Below are 15,977 nucleotides of genomic sequence, written 5' to 3' on the forward strand. Positions count from 1 at the left end.
GATACATTTAATGTTATTAACTGAGCAATTAAGCTAATTTTATATGTTAATTTTGTTGGAATAAAAATCAATGAGAAATTCAACTTTTCTTAATTTCATGATTAAACATCAATTGATATCTAATGGCATTATAACTTCACTTTGTTTAATATTCTTGTTACCATTAATTGTACTTTCATATTAATAATTCATGTTACTTCTGGTTCACTCTAATTTCATGTTGTTTTATTGAATTATAATCAATTATAGCTTTTACAACATTCAGTTTATTGCAACAACACTTTACTGATTATAGATGATTGAAACTACTTTTATCGTTTAATAACAACGAGAAATCGATGAAATCAATAGGAAAAAGATTTGATGTAAACAACGAAATATTTGTAAACCAGAAAATTTAATAAATTTATCTTCTTATCTGGATCAAAGGGAATCCATTGATTTATAAAATGAACTGAAATTGATTAGAATGGCTTTGCAAGCATTTATCAAGTTTGCTTTTATTTATTAAATTGTTTGTAAAAAAGAATTACGATTTAAATCTTTAATCATCGTAAAGAATTGATTAAAGATCTGCAATTCCAGACTCGAGTTTTCAGTGAATATCTTTTGGGAATAACAGGTTAGAATGAGACAGAATGATGAATCTCTCATGTTATTATTCACAGTTAAATGATGAACATTTACTTATTGAACAAAATTCGTACAATAATCAAATGGATTGAGAATGAATCTTCGAACAGTTAATTAATAGTTGAAGACAATAAAGCAATAAACACGGCTAATTACTTGCTGCTTTAGGCATTTCGAAGAAAAGCTAAATAGAAATGGAAATGAATGTAAATAAGGAAAGTTCGAGGACGGAATGGACTTGGAGAAGTGACGAAGTACTGTGTTCCTCGAGTCTGGAAAACATGGAATCGGAAAATCTTGATCTTGAAGATTCGCTTTTCCGTTTTGGCGTCAAAAGCTGAATCAATCTCAATGGCTTTTCAATTTAGTTTTAAATTGAAATCATTTCGACTTTGGAATGAAAATCAAAAATCATTTTATCTTGAATTTCGAGATTTTCCATTGATTTTCAATCGGAAAATGGGAAAACTTTAAACCACTTGTTCAGGTGAGTTTACTTGAAAGAAAAGCACTAAAACACTCGATCAAAGCCAACAAAAGCTACTCAGTAAAAGGTGAGTAAACCCATGAAAAATAGAGTGACAATCCTTAAAGAGGTTGACTGTCAAAATGCTTCACCATTCAATTATCCTTGTAACCTGATTTAGGTTGTCCTGCATTGTGGCCATGAAAATGGTTCAAATGGTTGTCCCATGTTTTCCCTTAAATCCTTTTCTCTTTCCCCTGAAACTTTGATATTGAACATTTCATTATTAAACACTCACCAAATGGAAGTCTTGATAATATTGATGAGTTATGAACTGAATGAAATGTTATCAAATATCAAATAATAGTCAAAATGTAGGAAAAGGACGAAAAAAATGTTCAATTTTTCTCTGCCTTTTTTAGGTGTTTTCAACTCATGTGAAGCTTTTAATGAAATTAATTCAAACTGAATACCAAATGAGTTGAGAATTATTACTTCTCTTCTATTTTCTGTCTTCTTCTTGCCTTAATTGCATCGGTAAAAAGCTAATGTTTCTCATATTGTCAAAAATGTCATCACTTATCAATGTTGATGTTATTATTGGGAAAGGTTGTGACAAGTAAAGGACTACATTTGACTCTGATGCACTCGTTTATTGGAAAAGTGAAATTGAATGAAAAATTGTAACCTGTGATGACAGTAAAGAAATATAATGAAAATAGTAAATGAACATTCTGAAGATAGTCGAGATTAACTGAATTATAGATTATTGTTAAACCCTATTTTTTCAGTTCTCAACTTTATTACATTGGCATTACACTCGAATGCCAAATGTAATAAAGTTGATGAAAAACGGCAAATGAAATGAAGTGACATTAAACAATGAATTGTAATAAAAATATAACTCATCCATTTGTGTCTATACTTTGAGAAAAGTGTCAACAAACGAATCTTTTTCTTCCATTTCAATCTTTTCCTTTTCCCTTGCAAGCTTCAATTAGACTTCATCAATACATTAATGGCCTGGGAACGTTCAACCTGCAACAGCAATCTCTTACTCTGCAAGGTTCATGGAAAAGGCACTTTATGCAAAGTAAAACAAGAAAAAAGTTCTTTGTTATTGGAATGGGAAAATTTCTAGATCCAGGTAAGAATTGGATGATGGAAAGGTTGATGGGAAGAGTAAAGTTCCAATTTTCCATCGATTCAAGGTGTCTTCGGCAGAATCTAGTTGATGAATGTTTTTCAATATCAAGGTTGGCCAAGAAACGAGTTGAATTGAAATGTTTGGCCAATGTTTAATGTCTAAAACACTCGAGATTCATTTTTTTAAACTTTTCTCTCCATCATCATGATCATTTTGATCATGTTCATCATCCTATTGCTTGTAATCGTCATCATCTTTACCATGCTTTTCAAAGTTTATTTGCTTAACATCATTACGTCAAAAGAGTTTAAAAGAGCTTTGTTAAGAGAGAGAGAGAGAGTTGAGATGATGGTGATTGGAATGACAAAAAACAGATTAGGCGAAGAATAAGAGTTCCATGTTGATGATGAATAGAAATGACATGGGAAGAAAACATGATAAATGGAAAACAATGTTAAGGTTATGGTTAGAATGATGAATGCAATAAAAATAGTGAACAAAATAAGGTGAAAGTGAAAAGCAGAATCAGGTAAAAAGAAGGTAAAAAATGGCATTGAAAATGTTACTTTATGTGTTTCATGAATATTAGGTTCATCATCCATTAGCAAACACTATTCAAGATTCAATGAATATACATGAAGTTAACCATGTTTTTGTGTTTTACGTTTTCTCTTCTTCATGTTCTTCCTTTAGCTTTCCATGTTTTATTTACATTTTTCCAATGAGACTAAAGATGATGATCCAAGAGTGTGTAAACTAAGTAAGTCTTGAGGAGCATCATGATGAATGATGAATGACGGTGATGATGGCAAATGAAGAGCTTGATGAATGAACAAATTTTCGAGTTTGACTTTAATCAAAAGTAAACATGAATTTGTGGTTCAACTTGCTTGTTTAATTTGCTTCGTTTTTTTTACACAAATTTAAAGAGTCAGCTCAATTATATTGATGGTTTTTACGCCTAAAACAAGATAAACAACAATTTTCAACTCTTTCAAAACGTTTAAATCACTTCAATTTTCAAGTGAATTTCAATGTTCAAATCATTCATCTTGCTACAAAGATAGTCAACATGTAAATTAATGAAAAACCAGTAAATTACTTGGCACACAGATGTTGAGCTGCTAAACCAACAATGTTTTTCAATTTTCTAGAATCCAAATTTGCAGCTTTACAATTTCGCTCTGATCAAGGTTCAAGGAAAAAAATGAGAAAAATTCATTTCGAAAAGTGGAGAGAAAATACAAATCAATTTGAAAATCCCTGAAAAAATGATGGAATATTTCAAATAAACAATGATATGGAACTAGCGATTCTTATTTAGTTTAAACCCGATTCTACTCACTTGGAATATACTTTTGAATTTAGCCCAACCTCGTTGAGCCAATTATCCGGTGTCAACCAATGTCATATATCAATGAGAAGCACATAATTTCACCGAGTTTAGACTAACAGTTAATCACTGAAATAAGAATCTTTAAATTGACCATTTCGACTGAAACGAGGAAACATAAATTAAATTAAAGAAACGTTATTAACAGCAAGGTGATTGGCAAACATGAAAAATGCAGCAATAGAGGAAGTTGTGCAAAAAATGCTTCTAGTTTTGATTGTTTCTATGTGAACACATTAGACAGCGCGTATTTCAATTTTAAATCAATTAAATATTATTTTTAATATTTTTTCCAATAAAATTTCAGTTTAAAATTTGAGTGTTTTTTCTTCGCTTTTTTTCCTCTATTTTGACTCTAAGAGCGATACGATTGGATAATAAAAAGACGTTTGAGTTAGGTGATGAGATACTGAAAGCATTCTAAGCTGGAGCTCGTTTACATCGTTATTGATCATTAATGACCAGTAATCAAATCTCCAAGAGCAACTGATAATAAGATGTTCGAGCTTCATTATAGTGACGAAATGAGCGACTTGGGTGTGATTCAGGCACAGTCTATCGGTTATTGCAAAATGCTCTGAAATTCTATTCAAGTTGAATGAATGGAAGCACATTGAAATGTTCAATAGTTAATCAAGAGTACAAGTAATCAATCAAGATAAACTTGAAATGCTGAGACTTTCAAATTGACTGGAATAAGCTTTAATGTAAAGCTTTTTCTTTTCTTTTTGATTAAATCAAGATTAATTTTGAATGAACCCATTAAAATGCACATTCAAAGGGTTGGCAGAAGGAAAAGTCAGGATAATCAAAAGCACATTAAACTGTGCAATAAATCTTTAAAGGTAAGTTTCTTGAGACAACAAAAGGCTTTGAAGAGTTTGCTTTATTGAATATGAATTTCATTTGCATTTTCAATCTCGAGTTTATTAAATTGAACCACAGAGATTCCCATTCAAAAACTAATCATTCTCAATTATCTTTCAACAATGGAATAATTCGCAGAGTTGACTTTTGACTGTTTCACTTCTCTCTCGTTTCAGTCTCCCCTGAGTTTAATCGTCATCAATTTGATATCAACTCACCAAGATATGAACAGAAACTCGAAACGAACAAGAAAAACAGAAATAAAATGAACTCAAGAAGAACCAGCAAAATCGCCTTTTCTCGAATTTTTAATGAGCTTCTTTGGAATCAAAAATTTATGCTGATTTCGATTATGAATTTCGTCTTTAAATTTTTCTTTTACTTCATAAGATATTCAATAAAGAAGAGTTAAAGTTCTGTTTCATTAAAAATTGATGATCACTTCAGAAAAGAAATAATTGCATTGAAAAATCTTATTCGATGATGATCTTCAAAAATGCATTTCATCTCGATTGCAATTAGCTCTTTTTGCGAACTTTTTCAATCTGATAAAATGCAAAATTCGAATGCAAATAATTTACTTTTCTTATGATCGCATTGTGTTCAAAAATACATAAGTTGTTCGGAATGAGCATTAAAAATTACATTAAAAGTTTATTTCATGAGAATATTTCCTATTCATTTGTAGATCTTCCTTATTGTCAAGAGACGATGATGGAGACGAGATTTCATGAATTATGAAATGATTAATCAAATGCAGAAGCAGAAAAAAAGGTAAAACTTGAAATTAATTAAATTAATCGAGACAAATTAGCTTAAATTCAAGTTCATTCATCATTCCAACTTTTTTGTTTCATCAATTTTCTCATCAATATTTATGTTTTTATGTTATATTTAGTTATTTTTGTCTAGCAGAAAGTCATTAAAGGCTAATTTGGTTATTTAATAATATATTTCTGCAGTGAAAGTGATTCCAATCCAAGAATATTTAATCCTTCAAATAATTCAAATTTCGTTGCTAATTCACTGTCGTTATTTAAGCAACTCCGGAGTTTGCAATTCTAATTGAAAATTGAACATATTTGCAGCCTTCTTGTTTAATGTCAAAGCAAAAGTCTTAGTCTTTGGACTGTCGAATGCGAACGATTCAATTCGATTTGCTGCTTCGTCATGTGATTATGCTGGAATATCATCGATATGAGTTTTCATCTTCCAATGACACTTCTTTTCAATATTTCCCTCAAAAAATTGGAGCAACAAAGTTAACGAACTGAAAGAAACTGTGAAAACACTCAAAATTTGCAAAGTTTCTAGAGTTTACAAAAGTTTGAAAAAGTTTCGAGATTTTAAAATTACTCTAACTGGTCGAGAAACGAAAAGGTTTTACCAACAGAGTTCGAGTGTTTGATTGCCAAGTGCCTGTTGGATGACAAAATTAAGGTAAAAGTTGAGCTGTGAATCAGTTAAAGTCACCAAAAGGAAGAGCTGAGTAGAAAGGAAAAGATTGCCATAAATCAAATTTGATTCAATCAAATGAAATTTCCTGAACTATTGATAGACTTTGAAGAGGGAATAAGATGAAAAAAGTTTACTTCTAATACTTTTACCAAAAGTGAAACCATAAATAACCATTTGGGTTCATTTTATTCTCAAAACGATTGGCAACTTGATTAACTGTAATTGAACTTTTCCTATCAAACAATTTGAACAATTGATAAACGTGCTTAGTAAATCTAAACTTTTGCTTTGCACGATTTTTTTATTTCTCCAGATTGACAATTTGCAGAATCACCAAGAAAAGAGTTAAAGAGCAAAGAACGAACATGAAAGAAGAAGAAGAAACAATTTTGTTTTTTCGGTTAACTATCATTTTCTTTCACCTACTAATCTTTATTATGCTGGCCAAGTTAATCAACTTAATGGTCAGTTCTCAAGTCAATGGTAAACATATTGAAATTGAATCATCATCGCTTTAGCATTAGCGAGTTGTCAGATTAGCAGGTGAAATGCAAATTCATAATTCATAAAACTTCTAGTTAATGTGTTAACGTTTAGGTAATTATTATCATTGCCAGTTTCTTCGCCTTCTTAACCAAATGAAATAAAACAAAAATCTAATAATAACTATAACAATGATGATAATAAGGATCAAATTAACTGTAAGGAGAGAAAAGAAGAGAAAAAGTTCACAAGAAAAAGTATCAATTACGATTTAGTTGAAATTAATGGTTGTAACCAAATCGAAATGAAGATGAATTGACAGTCTTTGGCGTTTTTGTTTCTCCATCTTCTTGGGAAAGAAGATGGCAAGAGAAGAAAAAGAAGAAGAAAAAAAGGGTTTCGAATTGGTTCTTTAATAGTTTCCTTTGTACAATCATTTAAGAGATGCTTTCATCTGAAGAAAAAAGAATGAGAAGAAGAAGAAGAAGAAAGAAAATCGAGAAGAGATGCTAATGATGAAAGAGAAGAGTAAAATGATTGTTTTCGTGTAAATAAAAGAGAATGAAGATGAAGGAAAAAAGATGAATGAGAATGGAACGAACCTTCCTTTTTCTTCTCTTCTCTTCTCGTATTTCTCGAACGTCTGAATTCCCTGATTCTACATGGTCTTCTTTTGTCTTTTTTTCTCTTCTATTCCCTGTAAATAACGAGTTCTTTGCTATTCTAATACTTTTTCAATTCACTTGCAAAGTGAACAACAAATAATGCTAACCTTTTACCGTTTCCAGCCTTGTCTACACAATATGCTAATCGAATGACATATTCATGTTTTCCTCATTCCTTCAGTGTTTGTCCCTTTAATGTCAAGTCGCAACACTTGCAACAGCTAATGGTTATTCAATGAGCTTCATGAACAAACCTTTTAGTGACACAAATATGTATCAACTGAAATATGTATCAAAACTATTCAACTTTTCTAGAAACAAAAAGATTCGTAATTGATTTTGAACATTTGTCTGGATAGATCGATGGAAAACTTTTTCTCAAACATTGCTTTTCTCACCAAACTCTACAAAAATGGAGAAAACATTGAGTTTATGGATTTAGTTTTGATTATTTGCTGAAAAGTATTATTGAATTTCATTGACTCATTCATTAAACATATTGAATCGTTTCGTGTTCATTCATATTAAGTAATCGGGAAGAAGTTTGAATCTGATAGTTAAATTAACTTTTGCCTTTTATTCCAAGTTGATTATTCATTTACTTCTTTAATGGAGCAGAAAATGAAAACAATAAATTGCTTTATTATGATATTATTATTACCATGATTATTACTATTATTACCATTATTATTGGAAACTGGGAATTGATTGAAGAGAAAAGATAATGAAGCAGAAATGAGCAAATACATGGCAAAGTTGAGTTTGGCTATTGAATGGCGATGAATAATTTGCTTCAGGTCAAGTGATGATTACATTGGTAAAGATGATTTTTGTGTAAATGAAAAGGATTGACTGTCAATTATGTTAATAGTTTATGATGGTGATGATGCTCTAGTCATCCATATAAATGCTTTTAACCCAAGCAAAATATTGACTCAATTGATTCTATTATTGGATTGGTATAACTTGCGAAAAGTTGCGAATTAATGTTCAGTGAAAACGAAAGTAAAACGAAAAGGATTGCCCAACGAAAATCTGGTTAAAAAGAGAATCACTTGTTTACTTTATAATTGCAATTGCAATTGAAAAAGATTGATCCATTGATTTGCTATTCATTGAAAACTAACCTCATAAAAGCCGTTCACTAGTAAAGTTGCAAACTTTGTTTCCTCGAGTTTCTTTTACCGAGCTTGATACAACTCTTTTGCTTTCAACCAATTTTGCCTGAATTTATATTGATCTCTATCGACAAGAAGAAGAATAGTGTTATTATTGTGTGTAAAATTAAACTCTTTTTGCACTTTTATGTTTCTTTTGTAATAAGAGTTATGAAAATGTTTGCTTTAGGAAATGGATAAACTTTAGATTTGATGACCTTTTCGCATGAATTTCTGTCCAAAAAGAATGAAAAATGTTTATACTTTGCAAATGGACATTTACTTTTGTCGATTTTCCTCTTTAAATTGCAAAATCCTTTTCATCTTTACTTGAATCATTTATTTACGATATTCAAGATGGTAATCTGAGTTAGATCAGTTTCTGCATAAAAATGTTTCGAAAAACAACTTTGCGCTTCTAACAAGCTTCTAAAATGGTTACAAAGAGCTTTTGTGCCAGCATTTCTTCCAACGTAAAACCCAAGTAACAGTTTTACGCTAGTTTTTTACATAAGTTAATATTCTGCAAATCGTTTGAAACAGCTTTTCTCAACGAAATCATGAGATTCCAGAACTCAAAATATACAGCTTTGCATATGAAACGAAACTCATCTCGTATTCAATTGCAGAGAAAATATCATTTTTGGTTTAAACATTTTGCAATTGAAATTAAACAGAACAGAAAATATAAAAAGATTTTATACTTTTCAAGAAACTAAAAACTAAACTTTTCATAAATCAGTCAACCTAAAACTTTGCATTCAGATCAGTCTTTTATTTTATGCAAAACCTAATTAAAACTAATTAGTCAAGTAAAACTTTTGATAATATAAAACCAGGAGATCTCCATACAAACTCCTTCTCAGGTCAAGTTAGCTATCCATGAACAACCAACCTCCAAGCGCTCAATATTAATATACTATTAGAGTTGATTATTCGTTAACCTTTTGTTTGATATTGGATGGGAGGAAACGAAGGCAAAGGGAAATTGTGAGATTAGCTTGGGTTCAAGCGTTAAATTGAGTCCTGAATGGTGCACCTTTAGGCTATGATTTCTTGCTTCTCTTACGATAAAGTTTCGTTTCAATTTGATAAAGAGAGAGAAGAGAGAGGAGAAAAAATTGCAGAATATCAATCCCTGAAGGGATTGAAGGATTGTTGGTTATGATGGTGAATTCAATAAGGTTAAGATGAATCAAATAAAACAAAACACATGGTCAATATTCAGACCAAACAGACATGAAGTCAAAATATTCAATTTAAACAAGTTTATTCAAAATTGTTAAAGATGATGAAGAAGCAATTGACAGATTCAACTAAAAGTAAATTAACACCAAGAGGACAATACAGTAATGATACAAAAACTAGTTAAGTTTAAACAGACGACAAAAGTACACCATCGACATACAATATACACCATAACCTGTTAAGGTGACATTTTAGGTATTTATAGTAGGCAGGTAAGACAGCCCTTTTGAGTCCTCGGTGAGTAAGAGTTTGTTTGACGGTTAAGATGGACAAGTGGAAGAAAACCAAGGAATGTGAGTTCCTCTAGGGATTTGTGTTTGTTGATAGCAAGAGGTTGAAAATAGCTTAAGCAGGTAAAAATGGTCAAGTTGAAGGGTCAAAATAGCTTCTAGCTTTAAGGGGTGAAATTGGGTGTTTTAGTAAGTTAGAATAGGTGAATAGTAAATGATTAAAAGAAAGATTAAGTTATTAGGTTGAGTGGTTGAGATACAGTGGACACTTTCCCTAGGACTTTGAAGGAGTCATAGTTCATGGAGAAACTGAGGTTTTCTCATGAACTATGAGTCGTACAGGTAAACAAATGTTACCACCAGATTTGTCTCAACGAGAGGAAGCTAACGATATGTAGAAATATCGAGGAATAATAGAGGTTCCTGATTCAGTAGCTACATATGGAGAAAAAGTCAAAAAGTCAAAAATTGAAATGAATTTAGATTAAAGGTAAATCATGACTAATAAGTCATATTGAACATTTAGATAGATAGAAAGGTTAGTTTAAGTTATAGTAAAACAAGTAATGTTGATATTTTCAACCAACAGCCTCCCTTGCTAGGAACAAACACAATTAACTGATGTTGAGCAAATTGATACATTTACTCAAATTTGCTGGTGTTAACGATTTGGTTAACATATCGGCTGGTTGTTTAGTTGTCGGAATGTATTCAATTCTTATTTTACCATTCTCTTGATGGTCTCTAATAAAATGAAAACGCATATCAATATGCTTGGTCAGTTTTGGTAAGCAACTATTTTTCGATAAAAGTATCGCTCCTTGATTGTCGCTGTAAATGGTGATTGGAGTGGTCAAGTTAACATGTAATTCAGTTAGCAACTGAATGTACCACAAAACATCTTTAGTACATTCACTAATTGAAACGTATTCTGCTTCGGTAGTTGATAGGGCAACACTTTTCTGGAGTCTTGAAGCCCAAGAAACTGGTGAATCTCCAAGTGTCACAGTAAAACCATTTGTTGACTTTCTTTTAACGAGATCACCACCAAAGTCAGCATCACAATAACCATTTAATTGAAGATCAGGATTGGGATAATTGTAGATGATGCCATGATCAATTGTACCTTTAAGGTACCGGAAGATTTTCTTGATTGCTCCCCAGTGAATGTCATTATAACACGAATTGAATTGACTTGCTTTGTTGACCTGAAAGGTAATATCAGGTCGAGAGATGATAGAGAGGTACAGAAGAGCACCAACAGCCTCTTGATATGGAATCGATGCATCAGGTGGATCATTAGTTGCAATCAGTTTAATGTTAGGATCGCCAGGAGAACCAATTGGTTTGCAATTTTCCATGTGGAAACGTTTCAGCAATGATTTAATGTAAGCTGATTGCTTGATTTTAATTGATGAACGATCTGGACTCTGGATAATCTCCATACCTACAAAAACTTGAGGAGATTGGAACTTCATATCGAAAGCTTTTGACAAGACATTAGTTAATTTTTCAAGTTCACTTTTGTTAGTACTAACAACAAGTCCATCGTCAACATAAATGACACAAATAGTTAGGGAATTTTGATTATTGACGAAAATACATTGATCAGCTTTGCATTGAGTGAATTTATGGTTTGAGAAGAACTCAACAATTTTTGCATTCCACTGTCGTGGAGCTTGTTTCAGGCCATACAAGCCTTTCTTTAATTTAAACACTTTACCACTTTTATCGTCAAATCCAACTGGTTGCTGCATAAAGATCTCTTCATAGAGATCACCATAAAGAAATGCAGTTTTAACGTCAAACTGTAACAAATACATTTTATTAGCGGCAGCAATTGAAAGTATTGCTCGTATTGAGTCGTAACGAGCAACTGGACTGTAAGTCTCGAAGTAGTCCACTCCATATTTTTGAGAGTAACCTTTAGCTACCAATCTAGCTTTGAACCTCTCAATAGTTCCATCACTTTTTCGTTTGATTCGGTAAACCCATCGACAGGAAATTACTCGTTTACCTTTTGGAAGTTCAACTAAGTCATAAACATTGTTATCATTTAAAGATTTCATTTCATCTTTCATTGCGTTTAACCAATTAACTGAGTCTGTTGAACTCATCGCTTCATCATAACTTAATGGTTCCAATATATTGTCAGAAATTGAAGCAAGACACATGTTAACAAATGAATTTCCTTTTAAATTTAGGTTGGTTACTTCGTCCTCATCAAGTGGGTCATAAATGATAGTCTCATCACTATCAGAGTCATTGTCATCTTCATTTTCATTTTCATCATTCACTCCACATAATTTTTTCAAGTTAACAACTTCGTCATTATTAACACTATCAATTGTAGCTTCTCCATTGTCATCATTTTCGGAAAACTTGACATTACAAGTTACACTAATTTTGTTTGTAAAGGGATCGTAAACACGATAGTTTTTTGTTGATTCGGTGTAACCGATAAATATACACTTCTTAGACTTTGCGTCCCACTTCTTCCTTTGTTGATCAGGTATTTTAACATAGACAACACAACCAAACACTCGAAGATGGTCGTAACAAGGTTTTTTATTGTACCAAAGCTCATATGGTGTTATACCTTTATGTTTTTTGTTAATTACTAAATTCATGACATAAACAGCAGTGTTCATGGCTTCGGCCCACAGTCTTTTAGGTAATTTACTTCTGAACAACATCGATCGAGCTAATTCAGCAATCGACCGATTCTCTCTCTCAATCAGTCCATTTTGTTGAGGAGTATAAGGACAACTCAACTCGTGAGTAATAACATGGTTTTTCAAAATTGCTTCAACTTTACAATTAACAAACTCTAGTCCATTGTCGGACCTCATTATTTTTACCTTTGAACTGGTAACCTTTTCTGTTTCTTTAACATATTCATCAATTTTAGTAAAAGTATCTGATTTATGAGTAATGAAGTAAATTGATCGAAGTGAACTGAACTCATCTTTAATAACTAATGCATAATTTGAACCTCTGATTGATGACACTTCCATTGGACCAACTAGATCACAATGGAAAGCTTCACCAACCTTTATCTCTCTAGGTACTGCAGTCTTGAATGACTTGGAACACATTTTACCCTTCATACATCCATCACAAACAAATTTATTAGGATCACAATCAATCTTTATTCTAGGTAACAAACCTTCTTTGGACATTTCAATGATTTTATGGACATTAACATGGGCAAGTCGTTTATGCCACTCACTTAGTGATGCATCTCTAGCAATCAAAGCAAAATTATTTTCATCTTTTCTTGTCTTCAAATTTAAAACAAAGGAATTACCAACTGGTCTGCAAGTCATCAATACTCTACCAGTCTTACTATCAGAAATTTCAGTTCCTTCTAATGAGGAGAATAACTTGTAACCTTTTTTCATTGCTTGCATCCAGGAGAACAGATTGAATTTACCAAGTCGAGGGGTAAATAACACATTTTCAAGTTTACACTTATTCCATTTTTCACCATCAAAACATTCAGCTAATACTGTACCTTTAGCTATACCAGTAATTTTATTTCCATCTCCAATAGTCAAAGGTATTGGCTCTTCCAATTCAACAAATTCACTAAAACTATTAATGTCACTGGTACAGTGATAAGAACAACCTGAGTCCCAATACCAAACTAACTCATTTGATCTATTTTCATGAGCTGTATAAGCAATATCATGTTCGTTACTCATTTCATTTTCATTGTTATTTAAAGCTACATTAGCTTGTTGATTGTTATTTCTGTTTGAATAATTATTTCTATTGCTGGGTAAGTTTACATTGTTAGGACGCTGAAAGTTTCTATTTCCTCTGAAATTATTGTTGTTATTGCTCGAGTAATTATGTCTGTTAGAGTTGTTGTTGTTATTGGAATAGTTGTTACTTCTGTTTTGATTGGTGCATCTGTTTGAATTATTTCTGAAGTTATTTGATTGAGAATTCAGATTGTTTCTTTGATTGTAGTGATTGTTATTTCTATTGAAATTATTGTTGTTGTTTGCTCTTCTTCTACAATCATTCTTCAGGTGTCCTTTAAGACCACAATTGAAACAAAATTTATCTTTCACATTATAATGAATTTTATTCGCAGGTTTAACTAACAAGGCTTCACCTTTCTTACTTGGGTTACCTTCATTTATACGTTTCTCTGTTCGCAAGAGATTAGCTTTCAACTGAGCTAGCGTAATTGAATCACCTGTATCTATTCTCATTTCAATATTTTGTCGGAAATTTTCATAAATAATCGGTAAATCATCTAAAACTTTCATTACAAGATTTTCTTCATCAACATCAATTTTACGATCTTTATTTAACTTAATAGCAGTCTCAAGTTCGGAGAAATAACTAGCAACTGTATGAGCCGAAGTGAACTTTACTTCAATGATTTTTCTCTTGACACTGAATGAGCTTTGTTTAGTTCGCTCTTCTTTAAAATTAATGATATTGGTAAACATTTCATGAGCAGTGGTAGCATTAATAAATAAACTTGTTAGACTTACATCTTCGGAATCGATGCTAAGCATGATTAATTGTTGAGCAGTGGAATCCTTGACATCCCATTCATTGATTTCGGTGTTTCTTCTGGTGATGTCACGTTGAGTGAGAGTAAGAATCTCATCAGCATTATATTCAGATGGACGTGATGATGAACCGTCGAGGACTTGAAGTATTCCTTTGGATTTACAGATGGTTTCGATGGATCTTTTCCAAACATAATAATTTGATTTGGTTAATTTAATTACTTGGATATCGTTGGTAATCATGATGGTGTTGTCGGTGATGAATATTCAGAAAGATGATGTACAAATGTAAACACAATAGCCAATATTCAGGCTCAAAGATTTAGTATCAAAATACTGGTGACAAACAAACACAAGTCAGCAAAGCGTGACCCTGCCCATAACCTGTTGGTTATGATGGTGAATTCAATAAGGTTAAGATGAATCAAATAAAACAAAACACATGGTCAATATTCAGACCAAACAGACATGAAGTCAAAATATTCAATTTAAACAAGTTTATTCAAAATTGTTAAAGATGATGAAGAAGCAATTGACAGATTCAACTAAAAGTAAATTAACACCAAGAGGACAATACAGTAATGATACAAAAACTAGTTAAGTTTAAACAGACGACAAAAGTACACCATCGACATACAATATACACCATAACCTGTTAAGGTGACATTTTAGGTATTTATAGTAGGCAGGTAAGACAGCCCTTTTGAGTCCTCGGTGAGTAAGAGTTTGTTTGACGGTTAAGATGGACAAGTGGAAGAAAACCAAGGAATGTGAGTTCCTCTAGGGATTTGTGTTTGTTGATAGCAAGAGGTTGAAAATAGCTTAAGCAGGTAAAAATGGTCAAGTTGAAGGGTCAAAATAGCTTCTAGCTTTAAGGGGTGAAATTGGGTGTTTTAGTAAGTTAGAATAGGTGAATAGTAAATGATTAAAAGAAAGATTAAGTTATTAGGTTGAGTGGTTGAGATACAGTGGACACTTTCCCTAGGACTTTGAAGGAGTCATAGTTCATGGAGAAACTGAGGTTTTCTCATGAACTATGAGTCGTACAGGTAAACAAATGTTACCACCAGATTTGTCTCAACGAGAGGAAGCTAACGATATGTAGAAATATCGAGGAATAATAGAGGTTCCTGATTCAGTAGCTACATATGGAGAAAAAGTCAAAAAGTCAAAAATTGAAATGAATTTAGATTAAAGGTAAATCATGACTAATAAGTCATATTGAACATTTAGATAGATAGAAAGGTTAGTTTAAGTTATAGTAAAACAAGTAATGTTGATATTTTCAACCAACAAGGATAATATTTATATACAAATAAACGACATTGAGGGATGAAAATTTATACATATTAGCAATATGATAACCTTAAGTAAAAAACTTGTTTCTCTGGAATAAATGTTTTCTCGGTCAACTTTATCCATGCAATCATCATCATCTTCTTCGACCAATCATTTTCTGCTGATTTTGTGCTCAAAAAGTTTACTTGAAATATTGATCTTTGCCTTTTCTGAGTAAATAGATTTACTTTTTATATTAACCTTGTTAGAAGAGCGAGAGAGTGCCAGAGTGATAAAGATAATAATTTAATGAATAATATATTAATTTATTCAATAAAAGACTTTCATTGAATGAGTAACATCAGGAGAAAATGTAAACTGGAAAAGAAAATGAAATCTCAAGTTGCCTTTTATAAT

The 15,977-nt window shown here is 31.7% G+C and overlaps 1 protein-coding gene across 4 annotated transcripts in view; it reads right to left on the bottom strand.

The window, feature by feature from the left end:
- Positions 1-15,977, bottom strand: part of LOC107368964 (prolactin-releasing peptide receptor-like) — a 54,262-nt gene that overhangs the window by 8,864 nt on the left and 29,421 nt on the right. The window contains exon 1 of one of the 4 annotated variants that reach the window (XM_015936863.3): positions 3,592-3,811. The exons of the other annotated variants lie outside the window; for them this stretch is intronic. The gene's annotated coding sequence lies outside the window, so the exon portion shown is untranslated. Of the gene's footprint in view, positions 1-3,591; positions 3,812-15,977 lie in introns of those variants that run through there. 4 annotated transcript variants of the gene reach the window in all.

This window comes from Tetranychus urticae, chromosome 2 (genome assembly GCF_039701765.1).
Source record: "Tetranychus urticae isolate SD_2017Ah chromosome 2, NJAU_TeUrti_SD_1.0, whole genome shotgun sequence".
Classification (NCBI taxonomy): Eukaryota; Metazoa; Arthropoda; class Arachnida; order Trombidiformes; family Tetranychidae; genus Tetranychus; species Tetranychus urticae.